This window comes from Furipterus horrens, unplaced genomic scaffold (assembly GCF_987537825.1).
Source record: "Furipterus horrens unplaced genomic scaffold, mFurHor1.1.pri manual_scaffold_1, whole genome shotgun sequence".
NCBI classification, from domain to species: Eukaryota; Metazoa; Chordata; class Mammalia; order Chiroptera; family Furipteridae; genus Furipterus; species Furipterus horrens.
In genome coordinates, this window is record NW_028327171.1 from 124,135,032 (window position 1) to 124,152,787 (window position 17,756).

General features: G+C 38.3%; 1 pseudogene; it reads left to right on the top strand.

The window, feature by feature from the left end:
• Positions 1–10,744: 10,744 nt before the first annotated feature.
• On the top strand, positions 10,745–11,144 carry LOC150021881 (noncompact myelin-associated protein pseudogene; annotated as a pseudogene).
• Positions 11,145–17,756: the final 6,612 nt, after the last annotated feature.

The following is a 17,756-nucleotide window of genomic DNA, read 5'->3' on the forward strand; positions in this document are numbered from 1 at the left end:
TATAGAAATTCAAACTAACCATTTTCTCTTCACTAACTTATGCTGACTTCTTTTCTGGCACACTTCTTTACTGGCTCACTTCTTTGCTGGCTTGAAAATTATGTCTTTAATGATTTGTTCTAGAAGATTTCCCAGATATTAAGCTCATTTCCTAGAGTTCACAGGATTCACCTTTGTTTTTAGAATAAGACATTTGGCAATTTTCAGTCTCCCTTAATTATTAAGACAGTTCAAAAATTATTGACAGGAGTTCCTCTATTTTACCCCCAAGTCTTTTCAACATCCAAGAAATGTACCCTATTTTTATAAAACTAACATTGGTGCTGCCCTTCTCTTGCTGACAATGGTTCAGCTGGAAAAAACAAAGCCATGGGAATTAAAGCAATTAAGGGGTTCTACTTTCCTCCTCTTCTCTTTTAACATTGTATCAGGCTTCTTAAACTTTAATTACATTTCTGTGCAACCTGTGAAAATGTGCCTGCATAACTCACCAGTTAAATCCCAAACCACCTGCATTTGTATTGTTCATAACTTCAGTCCTGAATGCTTGCAGTACACAGTCTGTCTGACCTGTTTCCAGTTTGACCCTATGATTTGTTTTTATCTTTCAATTTACTTCCTTCCTTAGACCTGATAGTTCTCATACTTTGACTTCTCTCTTTGCTCCTAAGCCTTGTACTACTCCTTTGGTCTCCCAATGATAAATGTCCTACCTCAGGAAATGGGTTCTTCCCTTTCGGTAATACACTTCAGTCTGACATTGTCACCAGGTATTTGCTCTAGTTATCCACTGCTGTGCATCAAACCATGTAGCAGCTGCATCACCTTTAAGTCACTTGGAGTCACTTCTGCCCTACTCTGTTGGTCAGCTGACCACTAAGGTCTGCCCTGATTCAAAGAGAGGAGACCTAGTTTGCAGACAAGCTTTTAAAACAGCACTTGATTAGTGGAGCCCAGCAAACAGAGCCCAGGCATCATGCACAAAGGTATTTGCTACTTGTTCTTCCTTCTCTACGTAAGTGTACAAGTTCTTTTATATACTTACATTTTTCATATACCTTCCTTCCTTCTGGACATTAACATCTAACATTCTTATAGGTTTATATTGCTGTTTTATCTTTGAACATGATTGCTTGTCTGCTTTCTGTTTGAATTCATCCAAAAGCTTCATCTGAACCATATCAGTTTATTAGGAGCTCTTTCAGTGCTTCCACCCCACTGTACTGCCAGAAATTAAACTTTGAGAATACCGTATTCATTTTTTAGCTTCCCTGTAAGTGGAATGCTACCAATTCTTTTATTCTGTCTGCATAACCCACTTTTACATTACACATACACACATTAGGTGTTTGCCTCTTGTTAGTGCTTGTCATACCTTTCTTAGGGTGGGGAAGGATAATGGCATGGCTGAGTCACAGAGACTGGGGTTTTAATCCCCATTCTCCCTTGCTAGCTATCAGTACCATATCATGGTTCACTTATCATGGCCTCACTGTATCTCGTGATTTTTAAAAATATTATATTTAATTATTTATCGCGGATTTCTCGCCATATCGCGCAATTTTGCGATACTGTATACGTATGTTGTTAAAGTTACATAGGTTTAAGAGTGTAGAATAAATGTAAGGCTCCTACTTCGCATGTGGGGTGTGTGTGTCTGGAATGTAATACCCATGATAAATGAGGGAATACTGTAATCTGAATAACATTGTGTTACTTCTTTAAAATTTAGTAAATTTTAAGTGTTTAATGGGATGGCAGTGGGATTAAGTGCAATAATATATGTAAAGAATTAAGCACATAGTAGGCACTCACTAAATAGTAGCTCTTAACATTTTTCATCTCTTACCCTTTTAACTGAAAACTACAACAATCCTCTATTCTGTACTCCACTTCTTATAAAACATCAACTGTATATCTGTACCAAGCACTCTGGCAGGTGACTTTATAATATCACATGTTGTTTGTGAACTGTTACATACATTTTCGCCTGGTTTTATGAGCAATTTTAGTAAGACCATCTAGTGTCATGGTCACCCTATTTTTTCTCTTCTTTTGTAACCCTTCTAGCCCCTAGTTCAGTTCTGAACTACAAAGTTCAGAGGTACATCCCAGGTCATATAAACTGCCCCTGTATTAGACAATTGAATGTCAGAGCCAGGACTTGCCTCAAATCTCTCTCTGCAAATAACTCTACGACACCTTCCTACAGAGAAACAAACATAGAGAAATGCTGCTTGTCCAGAATGATTGCAGTGTTTGCAGGTATATAATTAGTCACTAGTCAATGTGTAAATACTCTGTAAATTGCTTTATTTGTTAATGTGAGAAGCTCTACAGAAATACAACGTATTATAGGAACCAGGGCTGAACACAGGAGATAAGGTATTGTGGAGAGAGAACAAGTGAGTGAGGTTTCAGTGTGTGTCATGTATCCCTCTGAGGGGATGAAGCTTATAGATTCTCTCCCCGCGCTTTCTAAGAACACCGACTCCCCTGGGTGAATAATTTAAAGGACAAATTACCACTCTTCTGGGTACCAAAGCCAGCCATAAGATGAAATTAAATTAAATCATAAAGCCCTACAAGAAACTGAGGGAAGAGTCAGAAATATAAAAGCAAGGGAATCCAGAGCTAAGCATGAAATATTAGAGTCAGTACAATGTCCTTGCCTTCCTGTGCTGATGAAGGGAAAAACTGAAAACCGCCCTGGTGCAGACTTAAAGGACCACCATCAAATATCCATTGTTAAGTACTTGGCAGGGGCTATTGCAATGATTTCAATTCCAATGGGGTATTGGAGGGAGGTAGGAGAGAGAACACTAGATCAACTTCAAGCCTGGCACTTTAGCTAAGTAGCTGGGTGACCTTGAGCTAGTCACTACCTAATCTGGGCCTTAGTTTCCTTTATCTATGAAATGAAAAAGACAAAATCAGAGTTTGTGTTTCTAAAATATTTGTATTAACTCAAAGATCACAGTAGTCTAGTAAAAACATGTATGAAATTTGCCTGTTAAAATATAGAAAGCTCATTATCTTTTTTTATAGCATCATCTCTAGTATCTCCATTAAAATTCCTTTATACTCCTTAGTAAGGTGCCAGGAGACATGGGGAGCAACTTTAGAAACATGAAACCATAATATGTGCCCACACATTTCCTCCACAGGGAAGTGAGTATTTACATGGTAGCTTAGAGGGGTGGACCACTCTGTCCAAGGAGTTAAACATTACTTAAATCCTCAGCACTGGCTTCTGAGAAAGGAACTGAGCATATCTGTACTAGAGTAAAAATGTAATGATCTAGTCATTCCACATCAACAGAATGGGAAAGTATTGTGAAAGAGTTTCTTTATTCAATCGATACAAAGCACAGATTTTGATAAGAGCTAGCAGCTCTTATGCTGGCAACGTGGCATGTAGCTCTAAAGTAAAGTAACAGTCTACAAACCAGATGGCATTTTCCAGAGTCCTATCACTGTTGAAAGACCTGGACTATGTCCTAGGTCCAGCATATTGAGCTTACCTCTATCATCATCACCGCTAAGCCTTACCACGACTTACTGCTGTGACAATGCCACAAGAACAGGAAAATAAAACCCTAAAATGCAGTGCTCCTTTCCCTTTTAGAAAGCTATACTTGGCCTCCGGCCTACATAGATGAGGGCTATAGTAAAGGCCAAATATCAGAAATGATCACCTATGTGATGGTGCCCGGATCTTTGAATTTCATGATCCAGTAAAATTTCAAAGAGAAAATCAATAATATGGAGGCCAGACTTGATGCCATTACTTCAAAAATATCTACTGTCCATGACCACTATAGTTTTATAAAAGGATGTTTTAACAGTAAAACAAAGGAAGGACACAGTCTCAAAATAAAGAACAGTCCTTTAAATTGCTTACATTTAGTTTTCAGATATACTTACTATATTGCTCTTTAATTTTTTTAATACTCATGTATCTGTAAACTTCAACCTGGACCAGAATGGTTCTTAGACCTGCATTTGAGAAGTCCTGCTCTTTGTAAGAAACCATTAAAACTAAAAAGCCTCTTTCTCTAACAATTTCAGTCTGGAATTTCCCCAAAGCCAAACTTTAAGCCCTGTTTCTGCTTGGAAATTTTTCTGATTACCTATAATGATTATGATGTTACTACCCTCTGAATTCTTATAGCATTTATTATTTTAATATATAATCTAACACTTGCATTTTATGGGAAAGTTTTTTGAAATTTAGAATGTTTTGTAGAAAACAGTTTTACTTTTAACTAAAAACTTCAGAAATTTTATTACCATCTGAGAAAACCACAAGTTAGACATCTCTGGAGAAGATCCCAGCTTAGGAAAGAAAAAATATATATAGAATCTAGAACAGATTAACACATTGGCTGAAGCCTTTTAAGGTTGACAGTATAGAATCCAATATATTTTGATCAGTAAAATGATGTGTTGAAAATTCTCTAGTATTATATTAAGAAAGGGTTACTAAACCTTTGATTTAAATATTGTTCCTTTTCTTCACCAAGCTAAGTAAGCATCAGGACAATCACTCCCCTAATTCTAGTTCCAAATTATCCCATATTTGCATTTAAGTAGAATAACTGAATTCTATATAATAGAAAATTGTCTTAGAGGTTATCTAGTTCATCCTCTTGATTAACAAATGGGATATCTAAGGCTCAGGTAAGTAAAATGACTGGTCCCAAATTTCAAGCAGATCAGTATTAGAGTTGGGATTTCTACCATGATGTATGATCTTGTTGATATTTAAAACATAATAGTTTTATGTCCCCATATTTCCTGTTCCCTTGAAATAACCACATATAGGCAGTAGTTTACTTTCAAAGTCAACCAAGCTCTTCATAGTTAGAACCCTGCTTTTTTTTTTTTTTTTTTTTTTTTTTGCCCCAGCGCAATTACCACAGTCCTAGGTATTTAGTAATATTAGTAAATCTTTATGACAACATAAGGGGCCCTTCTTCATTTTCCTTTTATGGGACTGATGTTTTCTTCAACTAAAACCAAAGACTTAACCTTTCCACTTAAACAGATTTTTGAAATATTTTACATATTTTTAGATGTTATTATCAAAACCACTCTTTCTGGAAGAAGTAAATACTACCTGACCGTCACCAGTTCTCTAAATTTCTCTGGTCACAAGTTTTCACATTTGTTAAACAGAAAAATTGTTCTGAATAAAGACTGAAGTGTTGGTTGGTTGGGACCACGCCTTTTAATCTTCCTTATATTACCACATAGAGACTCGTCTTGGGCTCTGCCCACGTAAATGCTCAGGAAACGCTAACTAAGGATCTTTATGATCATGATAAAAAGACAGAATAAATGCAAAACACAGTTTTTCCCTTGCCCCGAGTTATCCAGGAGCATCATTCTCATTCAGAGATGACCGCATTTCAGAAAGTGGGTCTCATAAAACATACACTTTAATGAAACCATCTGGGAAGATGATCATCGTGTAAGTGCAAGATATTGATATTATCTGGCTACTTTGGGAAATACCATGTAAATGAAGGTACAACCCAGCTCCATAATTCAAATGAAGTATTGATGTACAAGGTCTTTGGATAATGGATTTTGAAGATTGATATTTCTCACAAATATGAGGCTACTTTTCTCCCCTCCATACATTTTTGCAGTAAGATTTTATTTTAATTTTTGGAAAACGTGTGTGTGTGTGTGTGTGTGTGTGTGTTTAAACAGGAATCTATCAGTGTCAACTGGGAAATGTGAAACAAAAATTTTAATCTGTCTTTATCATTGTTTTTAGCTTCTCTTCTTTTGAAGCAAGAAATATTGCAAACAACATTGACATTTCTTTCCTGCTCTAATAATTATGCAGAAAGTGTTGTTCAGTGATTCAGCATCTCAACTGACTCAGCTGCTTTCTTTTCTGATTCTTCTAGCAGGATGATATGTTCTACTCCTGATATTACACTGAAGACTCTTATGGATGAAGTCACTCAATGATCTGTACTCCTTTTCAACCAATGTTCCCTCCTTTCTCTGAGACTCAATTGCTGAAGCAATACCAAGTTCAGTCATGCCAGTAATCGCAAAATGAACACTCAACTAGCTTTGGCACTCCCAATCTTTTATGTGGTCAGGGAGGGGATAGAGCATTTCTTTGGCATTTTAAGATCTGCATTACTACCTCTACTGAAGGAATTACTCCTAGCATTGAGGCAGCAGCTGCCCCACTGTGTAAACTAAACCCGGGTTCCTCTGGCTCGTCACAGTCTTTGCAGGAAAAAAGATGGGACCCAGTGTTTGTGCCCACTTTCCAGAAAACCTGAGTGCATTTGGTCCTGGCTATCCCCAGCCTCCCTATCACTACATTCTCACCAAATAATACATAAATACAGTCAATCACAACACTCCTCCCAGAGGTGCTGGAGTTCACAGACATTGTCCGGGTGTTTGTGTGGTAGGTTACTGGTCCCAGGGGTCATGTTCATCTAGAGACTGTGCATGGTCAGTGGTTGGGGGGCGGTGGGGATGGAGGTAGAGAGGTTGTTCTCCATGTTTTGACTGACTGATGACTGGGGTGGGTTAGATAGTTCCTTGATCTAATCCTTTTATAATCACTGAGGAAACTGTTCCCACCGCTCATCTTGCATCCCTAAATAACAGCCTAAAAGTAAGAGTGCCCAGAGCTAAGAGCCAAGACACTTGCATGCCCTACATCCCAGGGACAAATTTACATACTCAGAAGCAGGGTAAGAAGAATCTGCCAACCCCTTTTCTCCTAGTGCTCTGCCAAGCACTGTCCCTTCCCATCCCTGATGGAAAAAAGAATATTCTGAGCTTCACTTTAATAAGGCTGATGAAAAGTCTAGAGTCTTGGAAACTACACCAGCAAGCTCATTTAGCAAGTGCTATGGCCAGATGAGGCAGGGGGTGTACAAGAAGGAAGAAACCCAATTTGTACCCTCAGAGTTCTCAGTCTTGTAGGGAGCTCATAATAAATTTGGCTATATGGATCTGTTAATATTCTCAATATTATTCTCAAGGTTAAGAGCCTCCCAATGTATTTTCATGTTGTAAAACATTAAATTGCTAAGGTGATGACTAAAATAGTCTGAACATCCCAAGGGATTGGAACTCTGACTGCGAGATTGCAAGCAGAGAAACCATTCCATTCAAGTAGCTGACAGTAACATAGCAACAACTAGTATGTTGAGATAAACAGATTTGTAGTAAATCTGAAAAAAGTCTTTTAATTTCTCATAAAACATTAAGCAATTATGGGAACTAAACATTTATCTTAAAAAGGTTTTCAGATAACCACATGTTTTCTTAGCATTGACAGAGTATCACAATATGTGAAGACAAGGAAATGTGACACGGTCTTTTCCTTGAGTCACAATATTGGTGAGAAGATGAGGTTTTGCACATGGAAAAATTAAAGGGATATTGACTTACACTGTATAATACTTTCAAAACCCTTTGCCTGATACCTGAAGGTTCTATGGAAGAAAAAGGTGTATGACCATAACCAAGAGGTAAAAAATTAGAGACTTTTTGTCATTACTGGGGTAGGGGGGAAGCAACGACAAAAAAATTAAGGTTAGAAATCTGGAAAGAGCTAGTAGACCTTTTTTTTTTCTGTGCAAACAAACAAACAAACAAAAAAATCCTTTCTAATAATTTCCCCTAAGTGATTTTCTGTAAACATCAGAAGCATAAGGCCAATAGAGTTTCATATTCTATCACTGAAGTGTTTGGGAAAGTCTAAGTCAAATATAGATTTGTTTAAAAAAATAAATAGAAATCATTTTCTGATTATTTTTTCTTCATAGCAAAACATGTAGACAGTATGGAAAACAGTAAAGAGAAAAGCAAAAAATACCCATAATCCTGCTACACAGGATAATTAACATTTTCTACTGTTCTAAACATTTTTCTGTGCATGTATACACACGTTAACATGTTTTTTTAATAAAAATGAAATACTAGGCATACTACTTTATAATGCATTTTTAGTTAATATCTCATTTTGCATCTCAATAAGTATACTTTTAAATTAGTGTAGTGAGTTGAGCAGTATCCCCCCAAAATTCATGTCAACCCAGAACTTCAAAATGTGACCTTATTGGGAAATAATATCTTTACAATTTAAGGCTCCAGAGATAAAATCATACTGGATTTAGGCTGAGCCCTAAATCCAATGACTAGTGTTTGTCAAGAGGGAAAGGAGAAAAAGATTTACACACAGAGAAGGCTATGTGAAGATGAGATAGAGATTTAAGTGATGCTGCTACAAGCCAGGGAACACCTGGAGACACTAGAAGCTGAAGGAGGCAAGGAAGGATTCTCCTCTATAGTCTCCAGAGGGAGTTTGGCCCTGCTGACATCTTTGAAACAGCACAGAGACTTGGGACTGAGAATGGAAAATACCTGAAGAACAGGTCGCTAGAACGAACACAAAATTGTCACCACCTCTCCACTCCCTACTTAAAAACACAGAGGTGGCTGTTTTTTATCTCCCTTCTAACAGCCTGCTTAAACTGTTGACCCACACACACACAGTTGATCAAGGTTTGACCACTATAGGATCTTCCTAGGGTTGTGGTAATGAGCAGGCCACCATCTTGCCCTCGCAGCACAGGCGGGAAGTAGTTACCCGGCAACGGCAGTTGGAAATGGAAGTCACCCGACCCTAAAATGGAAAATTGCCAAGTCTTCCTTTTTCAAAAAGCGCACGTTTTCAGCAGGCCAGCTTTGTCCCCAGCCTACTTTGTCCCTAGCTTGTAAAAGCAGCCAAGCAGAGCCAGCCCCCAAGCCAGTTCAAAGGATCTTCCATTCCTCTGTACTACCTCCCTTATGCTGGATCATACACTTAATAAAATCTGTCTGGAAATTTCTCTGGAGTTTTCTCTTAACATATGTTAGGGAACTCAAAAACTCTAACACTGGTAACACCTTGATTTTGGACCTCTGGCCTCCAGGACAGTGAAAGAATAAATTCCTGTTGTTTTAAACCACCAAGTGTGTGGTAATTTGTTATGGCAGCCTTAAGCAACCAACACAATTAGCATTTTTATTGGCTACATAACATTTATTGTATTCCATTCCGCGTGGATGTACCATGGGGAATGTAATACAATGATGGCATTGTTGATGAACATTTAGGTTCCTTCCAGTTTTTCACTATTATAGACACTACAATGAACATTCTTGTTCAGACAACTGTATGCCCCTTTACGGAGAGGGAATATAACCTAATGGTTAACAACATGGGTTCTAAAGCCAAAGTCAGACTGCCTGGATTCAAATTTTGGTTCCATTATTTACTAGCTATTATCCTGAATAGTAACTTGACTGGAGGCTTGCTGTTATTTGGATTTTTTTTCTAGTGTCTGACATATGGTAAGTACTAAATAAATGTTTTCTTATGGTAAATTATCAATGATGAGTAATTCAAGATCAAAGAGATTTTCAAAAATAAAATGCAATTATAAAGGCTTAGGAATCTAATAAGCATCACAGTTCACTTTGTTCACAGGCATACATATTATCATAGAAAAATAATAGTGCAAAAGTCTATAGATACCTAATTTCTATCACCTTTAATAAAACAAAAAGAGTTCATTAGTAATTTATTTTCATTGACTTTTAAAAGGCAGTTGTTAATTGCTCAACACATTGACATTTAAATGGTACTACATCTAACTCCAATCCTGGCTCTGCCACTTTTTATTCTGGGGAAATTACTATATTTCTGTTCCTCAGCTTTTCAATCATATACTGGGATAGTTATCTCAATCTCATTTGGACTGTTTTAAGAGTTAACTGAGGTGCTTTATACAAGTGCCTAGTACAGAGCCTGGAACATAGTAGAGACATAAAATAATGTGTAATTACTAAAAAAAAAAAAAAAAAAAGTCTAAGAAAACTCTAAGGAATAATTATTGAATAAAGAGATAAACCTTAGGTATTTACAATTACCTTGTAGATAAATATTGAATACATGTGATCTACAAAGCTTTTTGAACTTGAACTCCATAAGTAAAAACAATTTGTACTATGTACCCCCACTATATGTATATTTATGTATATTTGCTTATAAATAACAAACATCTACAATGGTATATGTATGTATATAATAAAACTCAAGAATATAAATTTCAAAAGGATGAAATAAAATTTTTAGAGTTCTGACATATTTTGCTCACACTCTAGTGGATCATCTTGAACATCTCCCACCCTGGGTTCGCATGCTCCACTTTGAAAATCTCTGATGATACAATATTGTCAAAAACAAAATGGTATAGGAGTGAGATGGGTTCAAGGGTTTGCTGGTCATCCAATTGCACATGGAACTAACCAGCAAAATATTTCTGGAGGATGTGAATGCCTATCTGGTACATGCCCACTTGCTCATTTTTTTAGATTTGGTTTCCTGCATGGAGCTTATCCTGGCATTTCATGGTAGAACTGACAACTGCTTCCCTTGGATTCCCTATAGCATCTATAACATTTGATTGCATTTATTAGCTTTGGTGACACTCTCTCCATCTTAACTGACAGCCTCTCAAAGGCAAGGGTCATGTCTTACTCTTCGTTAGTTTGCCAGTACTTATTAAATACTAGGTCCTTAATAAATACCTATGAAGTGAATGAACTGACAAAACTAGATAGCAATACAATATATAAAAGTTAGGGACCTGGAGACTGAGCAAGCTGCAGACTAGCATGTGGGACTCACCAGAGCAGGATCAAGATGACTACAGCCACCCCTTCTGGAGTTACCACCTTCTTCTCATTGAACATGACCACCAAAGAAGACTCCCTGTATAAAAGTTCTGGAGCCATCATTGCTGCCATCGCAGTAGTTGTCATCATCATCTTCACCATGGTTCTGCTCTTGCTGAAGAAGTACAACAGTTCTCGCCTTAATGCCAGACACTTCAGAACCTCCTTGTATACCACTGGTGCCTTTCAAGCTGATTACCCAGTGCTGGTGCTCAAAGACGGTGAATCAGAAAATGAGAGCAAGGCAGGAGCTGGAGCTCCGGGGCCTCAAGTCAGCCTCCCCTTCTGCACAGGGCCCAAAGAGCAGCAGCCAATATTCTACAACTGTGACCTTCAGCCCTGATGATGTCCAAATGGAGACTCGGTGACCACCCCCACCCCCACCCCACCCCCACTGGTGCTATCTTGGCCACTGTCTGAAGAGCCTTCTCCAGTCAAGAAGCACATTTCTCCTCTGGTAGCTTCACTATGAGTTCCTTCTAGTTAGGTCAACAGGGGCATCTCCTGCAATTCCTGATTCTTCAGGCAACTCCCAACCCCATCCTGCCCTACCCTGCCCCACCCACACTATGTCCATATTTCTGCTGCTACCTTACGCACACCCCCCCCCCAAATTGGGATGGCCAGGAAGCATATAGGAAAAAAGAAAATGCTTTAAAATGCTAACCAGTGTCTCTTTAACAGAAAATTATGTTTAATTAAATTGTAAAGTTTGACTTGTTTGCAGCAAATTTCACAGCATTTCCCAGTAAATTCTCCAGATGCAGCAACCGAATTCTTAGTTGCTTCACTCCTCTGCACAGCTCTGCCTCTGCTCCACAGAGAAGGGGAGTTAGGCCTGGATGGGGATGTTTGTGTACTTGCTAATCACACATTTGTTTCCCTCTAAGCTCAGTTCTGCCAGCCAAGAATAGCTCAGGATGACAATCATTTTCATGCTTTCAGTCAAAAAAAGGCTCCAGAAGGACATGGATGAAGGGAACAGAGACAGAAGTTTAATGTCAACAAGAAGGAAAAAGAAGAAGAAAATAAGTTTAAATATTCCAGTCAAGATGGCAGCATAGGTAAACACAGCTCGCCTCCTCACACAACCACATCAAAATTACAACTAAAATATAGAACAACCATCACTCAGAAACATCAAAAATCTAGTTAAGTGGAAATGGGACAACTACACAATTAAAGAAACCATATCCATCCAGGCTGGTAGGATGGGCAGAGATGTAGAATGTGCTGCTCCCACACCCATGGGTGGTGGATAAAAATCTGGGAGCAAAGAGTCCTAGGCCCACACCAGGTCTCCCATCCCAGGGTTCCAGTGCCAGGAAGTTAAGTCCCCATAACTTCTGCCTGCAAAAACCAGCAGAGATTGAGTTGGTGGAAGAAACTTCTGGAGTCCCAAGCAGTTCCTCTTAAAGAACAAGCACACAGACTTACTCAGACTCATTCCCTCTGAGCTCCAGCACAAGGATAGCAGCTTGAAGGGCACCAGTGACATACAGGGAGGAACTGAAGTATCTGGCCTCAGGGCAAGAGCTGAGGGACAGTTTTCTCCCAAACAGAAAGGCAGGTAGAGGCCATTGTCCCTTTTCTGAACCATTGCCCCACAGAGCCACAAAGTCTACAGGCAGGTGCCATATCTGAGACTTCATTAACTTGGCTAACAGGGTCTGCCCCTCACCCTGGAGATCTCCTAAGGATCTGTCCCACCCAACTTATAGGGCCACCCAAGCTGTTAACAGTGTCTTTTCCACATGAATGACTGGTCTTGGCTCATGATTCAGAACTCCCTAAATCCTCTGAAACAAGCAACAGGCAGCCTCAGATAGTCTCCAGCCCCTGTAACTTTTGCTGAGTGGTCCCAGGCCAGGTACCAGCAGCAGCCAGCCTAGGTTCACAGCTTGGCTTCAACTGGGAACCTCGAAGCCAAGCACAAATAGCAGCCATCTCGGATCGTTTTATAGCTCAGGTAGGGTGGCGCCAGGTAGAACACAGATGGGGGAAGAACTTGGCCTGCACGACCCAAAAAACCCCAAAACCTACACACCCAGTGGGCAGCTACAGACCATGTCAGAGCACCACCACCCTGCCTCTGTACAGCTGATCCTCCACGGAGGGTGGAGGTTGGTGTTCAGTGGTCATAGCCAGATCTTGCAGCTCACCAGCCTGTGTAAATCCTTCCATTGACCTGCCATCAGCAATCAAGTCTCAACTATAAGAGAAGGGTGTACTCAGTCCACATGAAGGGTTCACTGTGAGTACCCAGCTCAGATGAAGAGGAGGCTCTGCCTCTGGACCCTATGGGACACCTATTATATTAGACCATGCTATCAAGACAGGGAGTCAGAGAAGCTCTACCTCATACATAGAAACACACACAGGGAGGCTGCCAAAATGAGGAGACAAAGACACATGGCCCAAATGAAAGAACAGATTAAAGCTCCAGAAAAAAAAAAAAAAAAACTAAATGGAGATAAGCAATCTATCAGATGCAGCGTTCAAAACACTAGTTCTAAAGATGCTCCAGGAACTTAGTGAAGGCCTTAACAGCATAAAAAAGATCCTGTCAGAAGCAAAGTATTCACTAATTAAAATAAAGAACAATTTATAGGGAAGCAACAGTAGAGTGGATGAAGCCAAGAATCTAATCAATGATTTGGAACATAAGAAAGCACAAAGCAACCAATCAGAACAACAAGAAGAAAAAAGAATCCAAAAAAATGAGGATAGTGTAAGGAGCCTCTGGGACAACTTTAAGCATTCCAGCATTCACATCATAGGGATACCAGAAGGAGAACAGAAAGAGCAAGAAATTAGGAATCTATTTGAAAAAATAATAAAAGGAAACTTCTCTAATTTGGTGAAGGAAATAGACATACGAGTCCAGGAAGCACAGAGAGTCCCAAACAAGATGGCTACAAAGAGGCCCACTCCAAGACACATCACAGTTAAAATGGCAAAGGTTAAAGATAAAGAGAGAGAAAAAAAACAAAGAAAAAGAAAAAACAAAAACAAACAAAAAAGATAAAGAGAGAATCTTAAAAGCAGCAGGGTGAAATCAATTAGTTATCTAAAGAGGAATTCCCATAAGACTCTCAGGTGATTTCTCAAAAAAAAACTTTGCAAGCTAGATGGGATTGGCAAGAAATATTCAAAGTCATGAAAAGCAGGGACCTACAGTACACAGATTGCTCCACCTGGTAAAGATATCATTTAGAATCAAAGGGCAGATAAAGAGCTTTCCAGACAAGAAAAACACTAAAGGAGTTCATCATCACCAAACCATTATTATATAAAATGTTAAAAGAACTTATTCAAGAAAAAGAAGATCAAAACTATGAACTATAAAATAGCAATAAATACATATGTATCAACAATTGAATCTAAAAATATAAACTAAATAAACCAGAACAAAGACAGAAGCGTGGATATAGAGAGCATTTTGATGGTTGCTAGATGGGAGGTGAGTGGAGGGAATGGGTGAAGAGATGAGGGGATTAAGAAGTACAAATAGGTAGTTACAGAATAGCCATGGGGATGTAAGCACAGAAGAGGAAATGGAGTAGCCAAAGAACTTATACGCATGACTCAGTCATGCACAACAGTGTTGAGGATTGCCTGAGAGTGTGGGCATTGCTGGGGGTAGGGGCAGAGGGGAAATATTGGGACAAATGTAAGAGCATAATCAATAAAATATAATTTAAAATAAGTTTAACTATCCTGCTCCCATTTGCTGCTCTCCCATCTCAGCATTTTAGTACTCCTGTTCACATGTAATTGGAATGTTGCAAGTAATTTGGAACAGGTAGACTTTAAATAGACAATAAATAAGAAGTCACAATTCCACTCTATATACTTATATCATTCAAGAGTCATTTGAGTTTTTAAATCTCTGTCTCTCATCGCTGCCTCCCCTATCTTTCATGCTAACTTGAAGCCACAACTTGAAACTGTTAGCAATATTTATTTTCACATCTGTTTCTCTAAAGCATTGTTTTGCAAAATGGGTGCTATGAAATGTTCATAGATGTTGCATAGAAAGGGGTTCTGTGGTTAAATGTTTAGGAAATTTATAGTTATACAAGTTAAACAAATTTCTTTGCAATAGGCCTTTTCATGTCCTTTAATTTTGCAATGTACCAGGTCAATTTCTAGGAGGAAGCATAGTTTGTTTCACAAAACCCTCTTTTTCTGGAATCATCTGGCCAGAACTAGTGTTCTGGTTAATACATTTTAACAAATGTCACCCATTTGACTTAGGGTTTGGCTTAAACTAGGAACTCTTATCATCAGAGACAGATATTCAGAACTACCTAGGTCATTTGGATTGGTGTGTGACTGTTGACAACATAGAAAAAAACATTGCAAAGGAATTATCCCAAACACTCATACAATGAATTTTACCCTTTCTGTGATCTGACATCACTTCACCCTGGAGCCTGCAATGCCAATCATGCAGAAGGAGGGGCTATAAAAATAGCCTGATGGAGGGGATAAACACCTAAATCAGGCTCTGTGGTTTTAGGAATATGCATCTCAAGACCTGATTTGTGCATTTAATCTTTTGGCAGTTGATTGTCAGAAGAAAAATGCCTTTTCCTCTTGGAGTACTTTCATGAAGAAGTCCTTTTACTTCTATTTCTACACAGGAAACCACACAGAGCCTTCTTATTATACATAGCTTTTGTGTACACTGTGTTTCCACCAAGATTATCACTCTTCAACTCATTCCTAATCTTTTCTCCTTCTACTGCATGAAGACTTCCCTTTCTACCCACTGTAATACTCCCTTATTTATCTGGATACCCACAGTACTTATTATCTATACCAGAAGTCAGCAAAACATGGTCTTCCATCCAGATACAGCCTGCCATCTATTTTTTTAAATAGTTTTATTGAAACACGGCCATGCACACACCTTCATTTATGTTGTGTCAATAGCTCCTTTCTCCCTACAAGAGCAAAATTGAGTAGTTGAGCCAGAGACCATATAACATGCAAATCTAACATAATTATTCTCTTTCCTTCACAGAAAAATTTGCCAAACTCTGGTCTATACTATTTCCACAGTACTTATCATATAGCCTTACTTTGTGTTGCAATTCATACTATCATGTTTTGTATATCTTTTGATTTTTAAGCTTTTAAGCCCCGTGAGGGCAGAGCCCCTGATTTGTACTTTTTATGAATCCTTTGTAAAACCTACCTCAAAATAGGTTATAAATAAACATTAGCTAATCATTTTTTTTTTTTTTTTTTTTTTTTTTTAGTGATTTTTTTGAAAGAGCACAATATATCCAAATTTTCCATAAGATGTTTTTGGTACCAAAAAGGAGAGAGTAAAAGATGTTATATTATTTTCATGCCATTCAGTCCTGTGGTTTGCCATGGGAAGTGAGCATAGGTTGTTTAAATTGGTTAGCTTTAAATTTTTTTCTGAGGGACAGCCATATATTTCTTACAGATAGCCTGGAAAATATTATCCTTTCTATATGCAAGTACATAATGTTAATACTTTCCTCGTCTACCATATACTGGTTCCAACTACCCCAAAATAGTTGCAAAACACACACACACACACACAACTAAAGGGCTTTGTAAATACTAGCAGACAGAATGTGGACTGCCAAAAATTGATCAATACAATTCTCTGATGGCTATCCTGCTGATCTTCTTAATAGCCACTTGGTTGAATGAGTGACCTGGCTAAGACCTATGGTCCCAGGAAGGACATGGCCAGTGTTTTAATGCTGAAGGTTGCATATATAACTGAGCCTCCGGTGGATCAGACTGAAAGAGACAAGAAGATCTTTCTTAACGGTTCTGAAGACTTTGCTGACTAACATTTGTTAAGGCAAGCAAGAACCCTAAGCTATAAGTGATGAAAGAAGCCTCTTTTCAAAAATCAACAAGAAAATTTCCTCATTATTAGCAGCTTTTATACACTCAGATGGGGTTAAATCAGCCACTCAGAATACTTATTTAGTTTGCTCAGTGCCAAGAAGTGATTCCTAATATTGTGTGCATGGTGACACATGCATGTCTGCATTTCTCATGGCTCCACATGATTGCATGTGCTGGGCTGAATTATTGGTTTGTGTAAATTAACTTACAATTTGTTCTCTACCCACAGATACAATTGCCTAAAAAAAAGAAAGAACAATTCTCAGAGCTCCTCCAGCTCCACCACTTCCTTTCAGGCTGACTCGTGCTTCTTTCTGAATAAACGTGAGGACTGACTTGGGGTTAGATGTGATGTGATCTTTCCCTGGTCTGGCCCTGGTTGGTGGCCCAAGCAGAAAGAGTCTGATTTTTCTATTGTGAAATTGCAGCAGCAGGTGTGTTTGAATCTATAGAAAGTAGCCTTTTTATAATATAACAGGTTTTTATAGTTACAATTTTCATGGTGTCTGCTGGTTGAGAGATGATAGAACTTATTCATAGAATTTACACTCTAGTAGTTTGATAAATATATAACATGTTGAAAAGGAGTTTCATGGAAAAGTAAACGTTATTCATCAGGGCTTTAGTTTCTCTTACATTTTGCTTTCAGCTGAATAATGTTATAAGGTGTTTGTTTGATATTTATTTATATTTCATTTATTTGGCTTTCTAGATCCTTTACCTAATCAAATCCACATAAGAATAGCATTTAAGCAACCCTGAGTATGGCATAACGAGAAATGTATATATCCTTTTCTTTATATTATCTTTTGTTCATGTACTGAGGGCTATGGAAGGCAAAATATGGTGAGGTACTATTTTATAGCATGTTTAATGCTTATCGGTAATTTTTTCCCTCTGACCTTCTGCCTCAGACAATTAATTTTCTTGAGTTGCTCACACACTAGAAGAACATTAGGGGGAAAAATAATGTTAGTACTAGTGAATATAATCTTGGAAGAAAAGCTGTGCAATTATTCAAAGACCTAATCTTATCTCTTGTTTCATTTTTATATCACAAGTCTACATTTAAAAGT